The following is a 17,537-nucleotide window of genomic DNA, read 5'->3' as shown; positions in this document are numbered from 1 at the left end:
CAATGTTGGGTTTAGACGTCAACCCGATTTTCATTTCCAACTAAAAATCAACGTCTGTCCAACGTTAGAGACCAACGCCTTTCTGACGTCAAATTGACGTCCTGTGCCTGCTGGGTATGGACACTTTTGAGCAGCAAATCCACCTACTAATGTGTGATTTTTGGACCTTGGGAGGAAACCAGAGCAAATGGAGGACACCCACGCCGACATGTGGTGAACACACCAAGCTCCTCACAGACATTCACCCGGAGTGTGGCTCGAACCCATGACCCCGGGACCCTATTTCTAAACCAAAACCAGGCCAGACCATTCAAAATGAAGATGCCTTCCTAGCACTTCAATAAAACATACTCACTTGAAAAAAATGGCTTTAGTGTGGTTTAAAGCTTTAAATATTTCTCATCTTACTGGTCAGTAGGGGAACTAAACAGTACGGTAAACCCACATGTATTTCTCATACACTGATGTAAGTACGTCATATCTGCATTACTGACAACCTTGCTCTAATTCATTGGATGTTTTAGGAGTCACCCTCAGAGTCCAATTTATATTCTCTCTCTGATCACTGTATGGTCTTTTATCAGTTTTTTACAGTTGGCCCATGATTTTTTGCTGCAACTGTATTCGTAATATGTTTTAGTTTTGTTCATGTTTCATTCCTTAATTTACACATGCTTCTAATAAAAATATTATTAATATTATTATAGTAGACCAGACTTTCTTAAATACTAATGTTGAGTTTAACACATTGAGGTAAACAAATGTCTTCTTTCACAGCCCACATTTAGGGTTTGAGGCTCAGCAAATAAATATGGAACAGTGCATTAAGTGTAAATATGCAGAAATGTTCCCTGTAGAGGGTGTGAATTGCATTTGAGTATTTGTCTTTGTACAAAATTGTAAATGTCAAATACTCCACCTTAGAAGGGAAGACGTGTGTCACATTTCACGTGTGCTGAAACATGTCACATGTCTAATATACACCACCCCAGATGAGACACGAGTTATACTGCTACTGAGTGTGAATGCAGGTCATTTTTACAGTGCACAATTAATAATGATCTTTTTTTATTATTTAGTTTAATGAATGTATCAACACAACAGAACAGAACACAATGATCAACATTAAAATATTTCTAACAATAATAATATATCTCTATTTCTAGAGCATTTTAGATATAATACATTAAAGCACATTACACATGAATATGAATGCAACACTGGAAAGGTAAAAAGTAACAACACAGTAACAGAACACTCAGCAACAAATCATAGATTTACCTTCCAAATATGTTTGTTAAGTTGGATTTAACGACGTTGTAATGAGTCATTTTTATTAATAGATGTAAAAAAAAGGATGTTCCACAAACTGAGCTGAAAGTGATCATAGGAGATTGCAGTAACCCTGAGCTGAGGCGGTGGTCTTGATTATAGCTGTTCTAAAGCATAAACAGATCAGTAATTTATGCCAAAGACAGGAGATTATGAAGCAGTTGAGTAGTTTACAAAATCGCCCATGTTTTAAAATCTTGACAGCTCTATGATCACAGCGTGTGTGGAATCATTTGTGTGCCACACAGAAGCACTCTGACGCCCTGAAACAGAAAACACACCAGGGATAATAAAGTAGTGAACCAGCATTCATATCAGACTTACATCAGTTTAAAATGATAAACTCTATAATGTTATGAAAGTCTGATCTCTTCAATAATTAAGGAACCAGTGAAGAATATGGGCTTATTTTAATAAATATTAGCATGTTTCAGAACATATAAATGTGCTATAAAGTAATAACAAACCCTCGTACTTACACAATGACCCCAGAACATGTGTCTGATGCTGTCAGAAGAGTCAAGAAATCAAAACAAGTCAGAATGCATTCTACTGTTTTTAAAACACAAGCAATATTTATTAATATTTATATAGATATTATAATATTTATTACAGGTTCAGGTTTTGTTGATCAAAGAAAAATGTTTGTGATCGTACCTAGAGTGTCCATCATTCTCTCAGTTTGTTTGTCTCTGAAAAATGTGTTTTTAGCTGCTTCTGTTAACATAAGAAACCAGAGTAACCCTTTACCAAGGAGGAAACAGGACACTTACATATCATGAGGAGCTGTAATATACCTCAATAAACCTATATAAAGGCTTATTACAATTGGCCTCGACTGTCACAGCAGCTGCTAATATCCAGTTGAATGTTAATATTTAAGATCATTTTTAGATTTCTTTCCAGCATTAAGTTATAACATTGCACTTTGTGGAGTGGAGTGGAGGTGTCTTATAAGAAGAACTGAATATATAACAGTGTTATAAAATATGGTACAAGATACAGCTGTTAGAGTTGAACAAGGACACAGTGTCACTGATGTAAACACTGCTCTCTCAAAGCACTAAAATCTACATGAGTTCTAACGGTGTCAGTGGTGTCCAGAATCATTCTACAGGAGCACAGACTCAACCACTTCAACTGTAGAAACACACCAGATCCACACCATCAGCTCATTATCATGCTTCAGAAATGTTATTATCATGCTTCAGGAATTCAGGTATGAAATACAGAAGAAATGTGTTATTATTCAGTCGTATTACAACAACAGATCAATTCTACTGCCATGTTTCTGTTCGTAAATGTTGTAGAAGGTCAGGGTTAGTGCCAATTTATTAAACTGGTTTATTTCTAACATGCTTTGTGATCATACCCAATGTGGTCTCACTGATGCTGGGTTTCTCAGACGTAGAGACAGAACTCAAAGCTGTTGTTGCTGTTGAAAAGAAGAAATAAACTGGTTCTAGTGACATAGTTACAGCAGGACGGTCAACAGATATTTTCTGATAGATGTGATCTTACTTGTAGGTCTTTCAGTGACAGTGAGGTGAACAGTAACTCCCACTTCTCCTGCACTGAACCAGTACCAGCCAGCATCACTCTTCTTCAGTCCACTCATCTCCACACTGACCGATCCTCTCCCATCATCACTGATCTGCACTGCTGAATTCTGGGATGTTAAGCAGCTCCAGTATCTAAATCTGCACCACTGCTTCTGTTTATTCTTATAATCAGTTCTGTAGAGACACTGGACACTGACACTGCCCCCTTCCTGACCACTCACTCTGCTGTTTATCACAGACACAGCAGGATCTGAATAAAGAGTCAGAGAATGAGTGCTGTAAACACGTCCTCCATCAAACAAGCTTTAAGTTACAGTGAACAGGTTCTACTTCACACAGAGAGACTTCTTACCTGCACTGACCGTCAGGTACAAGTAATCATAGTCATCTACGGTCCATTTACCTCCAATTTCCACAGCGCACCAATAATATCCAGAGTCAGAGTCTTGGAGACTGTTGAGTTCCACAGTAAACATATTCTGGGTCGGATAATCAGTGACTGATGTATTTTTCCACTTGTGTTTGTACGGGCTACTATTCCACAGGAGCTCCAGTAATACCCCTTACACCAGTATTTAGGGTTTGATTTGTATTGTTCATCATAAAAACATGGAATGGTGAGAGATCCTCCACTTTTTACAGCTACATTCCTCAGTGTCTTCACACTCTCAGACTCTACAGAGAAGAAAACAATTAACACAACAGTACAATTGTACTCTAACAATGTTTAGTAAAAAAAAGTTATTCATGTCTCACGTAAAATAATAATGATCATTTAAATCAGCACACACACACACACAGACACACAGAGGGAGAGACACAGTCTAATGCTGCTATATTCTGTCTCTCTTAGTGGCGGCAGTAACAGCTCCAGCCCTTCAGAGGCTTTACACTAGCGGCTGGAACAATGCTGTTGGATTTGATTGTATTTGGCCACTAAGAGCTTTAGTAAGGCAAGATACTGATGCTGAATGATTAGTTCTGGATCACGAACACCACTCCAACACTTTCCAAAAAGTATTGGGTAGAGTTCCATCTGCCCAGTTGTTTGTTATAAAAGGAACATTATTACAGTTTATTACAGTCTGTCCCTTTCATCAATACAATGTCTCTTATTTTATAGAACAGCAGCAGTTATTGTGTGAGCACTGCCACTGATCAGAAATCTTCAAGGACAGACACGTTATTCAATGCCTGCACATGCATTATGACGTCTTTGTTTTTGTTGCCAGCAGAGACAGTGTTAAAAGCAGAAGTTTCCTTCAACTAAAAACTATTTTTGCCTGTGTGGTTGGTGCAGAAACATGTACAGAGAAATCCCCTCCAATAGAGGATAATACAGGGTGTCTATAGGTTTATTCACACTTCTTCTTTTATTATGAGATTATTAATTAACACATCAGAAAACACATCAGTGTCACTGTAGAGTGAAGAGAATGAGTCTTTTAGACTGAAGCGACACTGTGATAAAAGGGTATTAAAGCACATTTAAAGCAGTGAAAACTGAACAACACAAAGAACACCTCCAGTGCACAGGAATGATGCAGCATTGATCTTACCTGAGATACAGAGGAGGAACACAGAGAGAATTAAAGAACTCATGAGGGAGTAGAAGTGCATCTTTCTGTAAGTGGCTCCAGACACAAATACTCTTCCTGCCTCTGCAGCACCACCTCAGAGTTTCTTCCTGTTTTCAGCTCTTGTTGCTGCTGACTGGATCAGTGCAGGGTCCTACACTCAAACACATGAATGAATATTTTAATTTAAACACAGTATTTACCAGAGTGTCACAGCATTGTGCTGAGTGCTGGGGAAAGATCATCATATAGAGGTTATATAGATGTAACAGAGTTAAAATATATGTATTACAACCTAAAACAATTACACAAAGCTATTATTATTAAAGTGGTCTTTTTGGTATAGGGCAGCTGTATTGGGACGTCTCTCCTCCTCTCCTCCTTCATAAAACTCCTCCCCCTTCCCTGCCTCTCCCCTATTTACTCATGTGTAATATGCAGTAGCGGTATTAACATGGAAAGGCATCGGCATCTTACGTTCGCGTGACACTGGCACATGCCAGTAACATCGGCACCTTACGTACGGGTGACAGTGGCATCTTTTTTTTTTTTTTTGGTGACAGTGGCATGTGTCAATGGCATCGATTTTTTTTTTTTGGTGACAGTGGCATGTGTCAATGGCATCTATTTTTTTTTTGGTGACAGTGGCATGTGTCAATGGCATCGATTTTTTTTTTTTTTGGTGACAGTGGCATGTGTCAATGGCATCTTTTTTTTTTTTTTGGTGACAGTGGCATGTGTCAATGGCATCTATTTTTTATTTTTTTTTGACAGTGGCATATGCCTCTGTTTTGCGCAAATGCCGATGACATTGACATCCGTTTTATGACACTGACATATACTCCACTTCATTGTTGAACATCTGCCAGTAGACTAAGTTTAGCTAGCATATGGATGTTTAAACTAGCTATATATTTAACTAGCACACGTATGCTACTAGTATGTAAACGGACCAAACATGTGACATGCTACAAACATAGCATCCCTTATTCGCACACAGTCCACTGTCTCTGTGTTCATGGACAATTGAACTAAAAGTTCTTCACAGTTAGGGGTATACGACGCTCCTCAAAACCACCACCAATTATTATTTATATTATTTTATACAGGTAATGTTAAATGCCGTGTAGTATCATGTTCACTGGTTATCAGTAATATATGGGAAATACATTTTATACTGCTAATATACAATAGAATGCTGTATAGGAATGCTATTAAAAGTGGCAGAGGGCTATACTATAAGGTTTAGTGTGCCTGCGTTCTGGTGCTGCAAGTCTCTGACATGTTAACATTGATACCTTAATTCTATCCTGTATTTATTTTGCTTTTTAGGACACACATTTAAAACACTTGATGGTCTGTTTCATGACATCCAGGCTCACAGTACTTTTCTTTAGAATTCTGTAGAAAGTGTGATGAATGCACCCAGGACCACATCTCTAAAAAACATCTCAAGTATTCTGTTTTTTTTAAAGATGCTAGCAATAGTAAGCAGTCTGTTTCTAATCTGAATTTCTATGTTAATAATGGTATATTTATTTTGATAAATGCTGAGGAAATACTAATGGCCAAAATGTTCCTTTGTGATCAGTATGATTGTCTTATTATTGAGATTAAAAACTTAAAAAATGATGTGCTGTTTATGATCTGTTGTTTTTGTAGACTTTTGATGACTTGTACAGTTAAACTAAATGTTCAGTAGTAATTACATAATGTTGAATTCTTTTTTCTGTCAGATCTTTTCACAGTGCCATGTTTTTGTGCACAAGTTAAAGACTTAAAAAGAAGTCATTAAATAAACACATGGGCTTTATTTTAAAGAAGACATTTAGGGGAAATCTGGATTATATGTCAGTAGAATTGGATGTCAGCACATATTATGAGCCTTCATCAGAAAGTCATACATTGTCTTGGTTGAAACGTCAGCTTTCAAGAATCTGACATGCAGTGTTGTACAAGGCTATTAGAGCTTCACGTGGCATAAAGACATTTTAATTAATCTAGTAGTCCAGTAGTAATGTTGCTTGGCAGCATTGTGGTATGTGGACATCTTGAAAGTGGTGAGTTTGAGGAGTGTCGTATACCCCTTACTGGGAAGAACTTGTAGTTCACTTGTCCATGAACACAGTGACATGACTATGTTTGTAGCATGTCACTTGTTTGGTCCGTTTACATGCTAGTAGCATACGTGTGCTACCCAGTAAACAATTAGCCGTTGATTCGACGTTGAAATAATGTAATGACTGCCATCAACGTTCTCTTAAGGTTGAAAGTGAACGTTGAAAAGACGACCAAGCACAGACATTGAAAAAACGTATTAGAGTATTAGACGTATTTTGGACGTCCGTTGACGTTATTAATTGGTCCCGAAATAAATTACTTGTATAAAACGCGTTTTGGACGTCCACTGACGTTATCGATTGGTCACCACTTAACTAACTTATTAAGATGGATTTTGGACGTCCATTGACGTTTAAAATATGTGTTTGACGGACAGACTACTTTTAAACCTATTTTGAACGTCCAGGGACGTTCCTTGTTTACTGAGTAGTTAAATATATAGCTAGTTTAAACATCCAAATGCTAGCTAAACTTACTGGCAGATGTTCAACAATGAAGTGGAGTATATGTCAGTGTCATAAAACGGATGTCAATGTCATCGGCATTTGCGCAAAACAGAGGCATATGCCACTGTCACTAAAAAAAAAAAATCGATGCCACTGTCACTCGTACGTAAGGTGCCGATGTCACTGGCATGTGCCAGCGTCACGCGAACGTAAGATGCCGATGCCTTTCATTTACATTTACATTTACATTTATGCATTTGGCAGACGCTTTTATCCAAAGCGACTTACAAAAGAGGAGCTAACATTCGAACTACAGCACAAATTATGCAAAATACCTTACATTAAGTGCAGTATGCCAGGAAGTAATAAGTGCATTATTAAGAAAGACATTCAGTGCAAAAGATACTCTCGGAAGAGCTGGGTTTTCAATGATTTCTTGAATGCAGAGAGGGTTTCTGTTGCTCTGATAGTGCTTGGAAGCTCGTTCCACCAGCGTGGTACCAGAGATGAGAATAGCCTCAACTGACCTGTACGGAGGGTTGGTCGTGTTAGTAGGCGCTCCTTTGAGGAACGGAGAGGGCGGGCGCTAACGTATGGTTTTAAGAGTCTATTGAGGTAGATGGGAGCAGAACCAGTGAATACTCTGAAGGCCATCATTAGTGATTTGAATTTGATGCGAGCAGCTAAGGGTAGCCAATGCAGCTCAACTAATAGGGGCGTGACATGTGCTCTTTTTGGTTGGTTGAAGACCAGGCGTGCTGCCGCATTCTGGATCATCTGTAGCGGTCTCACAGCACAGGTCGGAAGACCTGTCAGGAGGGCGTTGCAATAGTCTAGACGGGAGATTACTAACGTCTGAACGAGGAGCTGTGTTGTATGTTGAGTTAGGTATGGCCTAATCTTCCTTATGTTGAATAGGGAGAAGCGGCACGATCGAGCTACAGCGGTAACATGATCTGCGAAGGTCAGCTGGTCGTCAACCATGACACCTAGGTTTCTTACAACCTTGGTGGGAGCCACTGATAGGGACCCTAGCTTGATGCTGATGTTGTGGAGAATAGCTTGCTTGGCTGGGAGGACCAGTAGTTCAGTTTTGGATAAATTCAATTGGAGGTGATGTTCCTTCATCCATGTAGATATGTCAGAGAGACAGTCAGAGATTCGAGTTGCCACTGAAGTGTCTCCTGGAGGAAAGGATAAATAGAGCTGTGTGTCATCTGCATAGCAGTGATAGGAGAAGCCGTGCGAATGTATGATTGGGCCTAGAGAGGTAGTGTACAAGGCAAAGAGGAGGGGTCCCAGCACCGAGCCTTGGGGCACACCTGTGGTGAGGTGGTGTCGCGCTGATGTTTGTCCAAGCCATGACACACTGAAGGATCGTCCAGTGAGATAAGACTCAAACCAGGAGAGTGCATTGTTCTTGAAGCCCATGTCAGTGAGTTTGTTTAGTAAGATGTGGTGGTTGACCGTATCAAACGCTGCTGATAGGTCGAGCAGAATGAGAACTGAGGATTGACCTGTTGCTTTTGCATCTTTAAGAGCTTCCATTACTGACAGAAGTGCAGTTTCCGTCGAGTGGCCGCTCTTGAAGCCGGACTGGTTCGAGTCAATGTTAATACTGCCTCTCCATGGAGCTTTGGATAACAGGGTCTTTGTGGTCCTCACGGAACACTGCAATATCCGCCAACTCTTTTAAATGGCAACGTGCGAAGTGAGGCACATGTAAGCACTGTAGTCTTCATGGGCAGTTATGGACTGTTGAACAAAGAGTGTGTAAATTGATGACTTATCCAACATCAAACCTAAACCTATCACAATATTGGCTTGAAATCAACTCTTAATTCCCCTACAGCCAATCACAGTCATTTCACAGGGCTTACTCACTCTCACACAGCCTTAAACTACACACCTTATATTCTTTATTGAGTGCAACATACACCAATTACAGAATGCTCCGTCCTCTCTAGGCTTGAACACAGTGAGGTCACTCTGAAATGTGTAACTGTTTTTCTGGATAGTGTTCACTGATGTGTCCTTCACTGGAAGCTGCTTCAGTGGGATTTGAGCAGCTTCTCTCATCTCCTCCAGTATTCAGACACAGGACTGAGGAATAGAGAAGGCTCTATAGGAAAATGCAGTAACATTTAAGGTTTCTGGACACGGCCTGTTCCAAATATCGTGATAAACCCTCTCACTTTATTCCTTCAGTAAGTGAAGGATTTGAGACAAACAAAAGAGCAATGTTTTTAAACTCTGATAATGAGAACTCTCACAATCATTCATTTCTCATTTTTAAATAAAATATATAGATCAGAAACTAGGGTAACATCTTAAAACAAATTCAAATGAACCTGAATTAAGATTTTATTTATTTATGTTTTAAGAATTCACATAAAAAATATAATATTTTAATGAACTGACTGTAACATCACAGAATCATCAAACAATCAAACAACAATCAAAATGTTTTTAACCAGTCCATTCAGAGCAAGAGAGGGTCAGAAACAGGAAGAACACTTCAGTCAAATGTACTTCACTCAGAGGCAGGAAGAGTATTTCTCTCTGGAGCCTCTTACAGAAAGATGCACTTCTACTCCCTCATGAGTTCTTTAATTCTCTCTGTGTTCTTCCTCTACATCTCAGGTAAGATCAATGCTGCATCATTCCTGTGCACTGGAGGTGTGTTCTTCACTCTCTCACTGCTTTAAATACACTTTGATTAACTCACCTGCTCCAGGGTGCAGAGTGGATACTGAATAATAACATTTAGGACGAGGGTGAAATGTGTTTGCTCAGTTATGACCAGTTTATTCCTCTGATATAGTTCTGAATCAGTTCCTGAGTCGGAGTAACACTGTTGTACAATTTGACTTCTTCTCTGTAGAGTCTGAGAGTGTGAAGACACTGAAGAATGTAGCTGTAAAAAGTGTAGGATCTCTCACCATTCCATGTTTTTATGATGAAAAATACAAATCAAACCCTAAATACTGGTGTAAGGGGTATTACTGGAGCTCCTGTGGAATAGTAGCCCATACAAACACAAGTGGAAATACACCAGTCACTGATTATCCGACCCAGAATATGTTTACTGTGGAACTCAACAGTCTCCAAGAGTCTGACTCTGGAGATTATTGGTGCGCTGTAGAAATCAAAAATGGTCCAGATGATGGTGATTATTTGTACCTGATGGTCAGTGCAGGTAAGAAGTCTCCCTGTGTGAGGTAGAACCTGTTCACTGTAACTTAAAGCTTGTTTGATGGAGGACGTGTTTACAGCACTCATTCTCTGCCTCTTTATTCAGATCCTGCTGTGTCTGTGAACAACAGCAGAGTGAGTGGTCAGGAGGGGGGCAGTGTCAGTGTCCAGTGTCTCTACAGAACTGATTATAAGAATAAACAGAAGCAGTGGTGCAGATTTAGAGACGGGCACTGCTTAACATCACAGAATTCATCAGTGCAGATCAGTGATGATGGGAGAGGAGCGGTCAGTGTGGAGATGAGTGGACTGAAGAAGAGTGATGCTGGCTGGTACTGGTTCAGTGCAGGAGAAGTGGGAGTTACTGTTCACCTCACTGTCACTGAAAGACCTACAAGTAATATCACATCTATCAGAAATACTGCCCATATCTGCTGACTGTCCTGCTGTAACTGTGCCACTAACATCAGATTATTTCTTCTTTTCAACAGCAACAAAAGCAGTGACTACAACTTCGTCAACTGAGAAAACCAGCATCAGTGAGACCACATCAGGTATGACCAGAAACCATGTTTGAATTGATCAAATTAAATGAATTAACAGAAAATATGAATGTTTGTCTTTTTAGATTCCACAAGTCTGACCAGAAATTCAGAGTCAAAAACAGCTAATCAGTAAGCACTGAAGTTCTACTACAGCTACACTTTCATACCTTAGTATAGCATGCTTTGCCCCTTACTATTTGCAGAAAAGCAACTCTAAGTTCTACAAAAATACATCTGAGAATGTACAAGGTCCAAGCATGAGATGAAGCATGATAAATGTGAAAATAAAAAACATTCCCCTTATTTTCTCACTGTCCAGTTAAAAAAAAATACAATGATCTCCCTGTGAAGGGCAGCTGCTCTGTTTAAATGATGTAATTAAATAAAAATCCACAAAATGGAGATAAGGATTTTGTAGTGTATACTCTCACAAGCCAAAGACACATTACTAGATAAAAATGCAATTTGTTTACTTCTAGTTCAGTGAGTACAGAAAATACAAGCAACTCTAAGTTATATTTTGTACATCTAAACTTTGTAGACCACTTCTCATCCAGTGTTTCTCCTGAAATTTTCTCCTGAAAATGTTTGTTTGTTTATTTTAAAAAGGTGTTTGTTTTCTGGGAAAGTTTTACAACTAAAATAAAATTGCTCTGCATCAAGCTTTTTTTGTTTAGGGCAATTTTTGTTGTTATCTTTTAAAAATTAATTTTAACAATTTCACTTTCACATCTCAGAATATAACTGCTTCCTCTTGCTACTTGCAGAACAGCTCCTGTTTCTACAGTAAAAGAGGACTCTGAGCGGGTCAACAACTCAAGTGGCAATGCAACAAAGCAAGACAAGTAAATAGAAAAAAAGCACATTCCTATTGTTGTTCAGATTCTGGAGAAACCAAAAGATTTATTATAGATACAATTATATGTGTGTATGTGTGTGTATATGTGTGTGTGTGTTTGGGGGGGGGGGGGGGGGGGGGCTTCATGGTGTCTTCCTTTTGTTTAATTTATGGTTTTGTTGAATTATTTGCAAAAAAACATGTGCCTACATTCACTGCAGCAATGGAAATGCCAAACTTATCTGGATTCTACTGGCTGCAGGCCTCAGTCTGCTGCTCCTCTTGGTCTGTGTTATGACCTTCATATTGAGGAAAAGGTCTGGTAAGTGTTTGTCTGACATTTCCTTAAAGGCTGTTCAATCTCATTTACACTGTTTTACACTTACATCTCTGTATAATGTGCTCCACTCACTCCATCTCTCTCTCTAACAGAGACCAGAGGGAGGAGTAGTAACTCTACAGATCAAACTGTAAGTGCTGTGACTGATGGGTGGCTTCATGTTGTGTAGAAATTGTATCCCAGACTGGGATTAAGCCTAGTCCTGGACTACATATTAAAGAGGATATACTCAAATACTAAACTTAATCCCTGAGAAACCAGCCCAGAGTGCAGTAGGTAGTATTGTGTAGACACCGGATTTTATTATCTGTGTTTTGTGTGTGTGTGTGTGTGTGTGTGTGTGTGTGTGTACGTGTGCTTGTATCAGGAACCAACACCTGAAGATGCCACACCATACAGCACTGTGATTAAAAATAAGAAAAAGGTAAGACTTCCTAATTTACATTCACCTACGCATCATTGGCACCAAAGATTATTATGAAAATGATTTACCCTCTCCATAAGTCTCGTGTTCTTTCTCTGAAAGTTAGTACATGTGAAAAACTATGTTTGCTTCCATATATTCTCCTTAATCATATGTATTTGTTAAATCAACAGCACATTTGATTTTAAACAAGGTCTTACTGCCCAGATAAATAGATACATTGTCTATCTTGTTTTCTCAGGTGCCTAAAATGTTTGCACCGTACTATAAACATAAAAAACTATTTCATTACTGAAACCAGACTAACTTATCCTGAGTATATAATATCCACAGCTTTCATCAGAAGTGGCTGTGGAAACTGATGCGATCTACATCAATTTAGCCACAGATGCCACAAATACACTTGTAAGTGAACTCTTGAACACAAGCTGTTTTCAGTCACACCTCCGTTTTACCCAAAGGAAGTACCGTTGTCATCACATAGCTGAAAGTAGTGCTTTTGAGGTTCCTCAGCCTTTAGTTTACGTGCTGCAGGAGCTGAGATCCTCCTTTATTTTTAAAATTGTCCCATTTTACAGCTCTCACCAGCTGCTGGAAATGATGCAGTGATCTACAGCAACATGTTTTGCTAATAATCTGTGAGTCACAATACACCATTCTTTATTATTTGTTACACTTTTATGCATTCTGCTCATTGTTTCCGTTTTGTCTGTGTTCATTCCAGGTGCATTCAGAAAACTACAATATAACCATTTGTTAATAGCCATGAAATATGTTCAATAACAACGCTGTCACATGTTACCAACATCTTAGTGTTTCTAACATTATACAATCAAATGTATTAAATATGATACATGATCTTTAAATGTGAGTCTTTCATCATCTAATGAAGAGAAATAACAAAACAATCTTTTATCCTTTTGGGCAAAGAGTTCTGAGTTCTCTACTGAACTGTGAATGAATTGGAATGAAATGCTTTTCCATGCATTTACCAAACCATTACAAAATTGTTGCTATCTTCATGAAAACACAGGAGAAAATATTAAGATATACTTTTTTTGCTCATCTGAAGCAATTCCATGTATGATTTCACAGATGTAGTGTATTCTACCTGTCAGATGCTAATTAATTATAATAAATATTCACATTTAGACAAATTTTCTAAAAGCCTTTTCTGTGCAAAATGTTTTGGTTTAGTTGTAGACATAGATTTTTTGAGACAGATTTAGAGGAAGATGATGATGATACAGGAGTGTGGGAGGTCTGTTGAATGATTTCACATTTAAAGCCAAGTTTCAGACAGTAATCGAAACAACTGCAGTACCTCTGAATATGGAAACATGGTTGTGCAGATAAACAAAAAAGAGCCTTTGTGGTTTTGTTGTTTTTATTACCACCAGTATATGAAATGTAAAAGGTCAGAGAGAAGAACAGAGTACTCATAGTCCAAGGACCTCTGGAGCAGTTTCCCATCAGCTCAATGTTAAGATTTCCTGAAAAGTTCTGAACAGAGACAATCAATTGCTATCGAAAAAAAAAAAAAAATTGGTAAATGCCTAAATATGATGCATTCAGAAATTATATGTTCCAATATTTTTGTTTGATTTTTAGTTAAAGAGTCACATAATGTGTGATTTTCAAACAAATCTGTTTAACTGTATTATTATTTTATATGTCAGGCTTTAAAGGGTTAAAATCCTGTGAGAAAATGAGCAGTAGTTTTCTGAGTGGCATACTTTAACCTGGTTTGTGTTTGTAGGGTAGAAAATGGCACAGTTTGTTTGTACTGTAATTTAACACACAACTCAGATGTTCTGTTATAAAAAGAAAACAATGTTGACAGAATTTCTCAGAAATGTTCAGTATGTTTTTACTATTTTACAAAGTACAAATATTTGATACATGCCCCAGTTGTTAAATGTGGTCCTTTGGTGGAATAAAACACGTTTAACCAAAGAAAACTGGTTACGTTTCTAAACTCAATTAAGAAGTTTTATTTTCTAGAAAATGCACAAATTTACTAAGATATATATACAGAGCGTCAAAGTTTAATTATTGTTTTTATTTTTGGTAAAACACACACACCTGGCTGCCCACATGATGTAAAAATGTCGACTCATTAGACCAGGCTACCATCTTCCATTGCTCCATGGACAAGTACTGGAGGTCTGAGTAAACACTTTCAGCAGGGTCAGAGGTCAGCACAGGGTCTGTATATTTGAAATGAGGTGAAGTGACTTACTCTGTTTACTCCCCAACTTTTGTATTTTGAGGGCAATAGGGAAGCGTGGGTTAAGATGTGCCAGTGGATATGTTGACTCTCCCACTTTATCTAGAGCTGCTTTTCAATTTTGCAAGGTGAAATAGGAGTGGCCAGGTAAAACCAGAATTAAAACGCAGGGATATGTATCCATTAATTTTAATTGTCATGTGACCATACATTTCTTCCAATCTGTGTAAAGGATAAGCACAGGGGAGCTACACTGGCAGGTATGGTTGCTACATCACAGTGAATTATTTTGGGTGATTTACTAATACTAAAAATCATGCATATTGTTTATCTAAATATTAGCCTGAACTGCTAACAATGTATTTTCATAATGATGGCTATGGAGCAAAGTGAGTGGTAAATTGAGCCAGTGGGGTGTTGTGCTGAAGATCATAGCAGCAACTCAAATGCTGGAAGCACTGCAAAGATGGCAAACATTGATTGAATGAAATATTGAACAGTCTTTTTCACTGGTCTTCAAACTGTAGCTATTGGTTTGTTGACAAGTTTCCAAAAATAAACAAGGTTGGTTTACATTTCACAATCATCGTGGCAATGTTAATTTTGGCAGCAGGTTTGTTTAAATTTAGTTTTACACTTTATTAATACTAATTCACTTCTTATTTAGTTTTATTTAACAATATATCTTATTAATCAGTTTCTGAGAAGGTTAAAACGTTGTTATTATACAAATATTTTCAGAAATGCAAACATTCATTCATTCATTCATTCCAACTGCTTATCCAGTTCAGGGTCAGGGATGATCCAGAGATTACACGGAATCATTGAGCTCAAGGCAGGAACATACTCTGGACATAGCGCCAGTTCATCACAGGGCACCACACACTCACTCACACACTCACATGGATGCTTTTCCACAACCAGTCCATCTATCTGCGAGTTTCGAGTTCTACCTACAGCCAGTTTCAGACACCCATTTTAAACTACGCAGCCTGCGGAATTCACCTAAAGAAAAAGAAAACACACAAACATTGACAGTGTCATTGATGCGCTGCACAATAGCGTCCCCGTGTGGAGCAATCCATAAATGTGTGTGACTGTGAGAAATGCAGCCGTTATGTTGCCCGCCTGCAATAACACACACACATATAGACATTATCAGCACCGAGTGTACACGAAGAAAATACTTTTATTATTTAATGTTTCTCTTCCACTTTAAATTGTACAGAATTTACTTGCTATATTATTATATATGGAAAGATATATTAAAATAGGGAACAGGAATGTAAAATGGATTCAGTCTCCTATAAAAAGCCACCTCAGCCCCAGAATGTACCCAGAAGGTGAAAGTTAAACACTGATTAAAATGTCAAAGTGCTGCACCATTTAAAGCGGAAGTAAATTTAGCAAATCTCTGTAAATATTGAAGCACTAAGCTGTGGAATATCAGCTTCATTCAATAAATCAGTTCTGCTAATGATATTAAAGATTTAAATTCACTGTAAATCTGTTCAGTGTCGTAAACATCCATGATTAAAATTTTATACAAAGAATATTGGGACGGCATGGTGGCGCAGCAGGTAGTGTCTCAGTCACACAGCTCCACGGGCCTGGAGGTTGTGGGTTCGATTCCCGCTCTGGGTGACTGTCTGTGGTGTGTTGTCCACGTGGGTTTCCTCTGGGTGCTCGAGGTTCCTCTCACAGTCCAAAAACACACGTTGGTAGGTGAATTGGCGACTTAAAAGTGTCCTGTGAAGGTCTGGCGCCCCCTCCAGGGTGTATTCATGCCTTGCGCCCATTCCAGGTAGGCTCTGGACCCACCGCGACCGTGAACTGGATAAATGGTTACAGATAATGAATGAAAAATAATATAAAAGATAGGAAAATTCTCTGCAAAACATAAACTGGAATATTTTGATTATTCTGAACATTTTAAGAATATTGTGAATATATTTAAATAATCTGAAACAGCAAAAACTATTTAAAGTGAATAAAATGCTATTTAGGGAGCTTTGAATAATACAAATATTTTGTTCAAATGTCAATACGTTATTCATTAATTTATTGTCTGTAACCGCTTATCCGGTGGGTCGGGAAACTACCTGGAATCACTACAGGTGCAAGGCGGGAATATACTCTGGAGGGGGCGCTCTCACATTCACTCACGCCTGGGCACTTATTGAGTAACCAATCCACGTACCAGCGTGTTTCTGGACCGTGGCAGAACATCGGACAAAGGAACCCACCAAACTCCTCACAGACCGTCACCCGGAGCGGGGCTCGACCCTGAAGCCGTGTAACAGTGACACTGAGGGGTTTCGCCACCGTGCCGTCGGTCAATACATTTTACTGGTTTAAATAATGAATTCACAACTACGGCAGTTCACACTCAGGCCAGCAGGAGGCAATACACTGATGATATGGTCTAAATTGCACATACTTGTCGGCTCTTGTGTGTGGTGTGTTGGTAATTTGGGTGCTTAGCTTACCTTTTTTTTTTTTTTTTTTTTTTTTTTTTTTTTGAGGCATTATTAACGGAACAATAAATCATTCGACCTGACCCTGTGGTATGGAAGGCTGGATCTATATGATCATGTATATGTTGTATTTATGATGATCAACATGCATAAGTATCAGAATGAGTCATGATGCTTTTACAGGGTATAGTATCATAATTATTCATCATGTTGTTATATATAGATCACTGAATGTCACAGCACTAAAAGCACTCCAGTGAAAGATGTGGCCTGCATTTCCTGAAAGATTCTCACTCTTTTAGTAAACAGTGAGCTTGAGGTGCCCGCCTGTGACAATCTCATACAAACTCAACAGAATATCTAATCCTTTTCAAAATCACACTTAAGGCACATAACCTCTTTCTTTCACTTGCCCCTGAAACATAAAGCCATAGTCATCACTGTTGGGAA

General features: G+C 38.5%; 1 pseudogene; it reads right to left on the bottom strand.

Moving 5' to 3' along the window:
- Positions 1–2,806: 2,806 nt before the first annotated feature.
- The window catches only part of LOC136678536 (polymeric immunoglobulin receptor-like), a 57,914-nt pseudogene continuing 43,183 nt past the window's right edge, over positions 2,807–17,537 (bottom strand).

This window comes from Hoplias malabaricus, chromosome Y, assembly GCF_029633855.1.
Source record: "Hoplias malabaricus isolate fHopMal1 chromosome Y, fHopMal1.hap1, whole genome shotgun sequence".
Taxonomy (NCBI): domain Eukaryota; kingdom Metazoa; phylum Chordata; class Actinopteri; order Characiformes; family Erythrinidae; genus Hoplias; species Hoplias malabaricus.
This window is presented reverse-complemented; position numbering and strand designations above follow the sequence as displayed.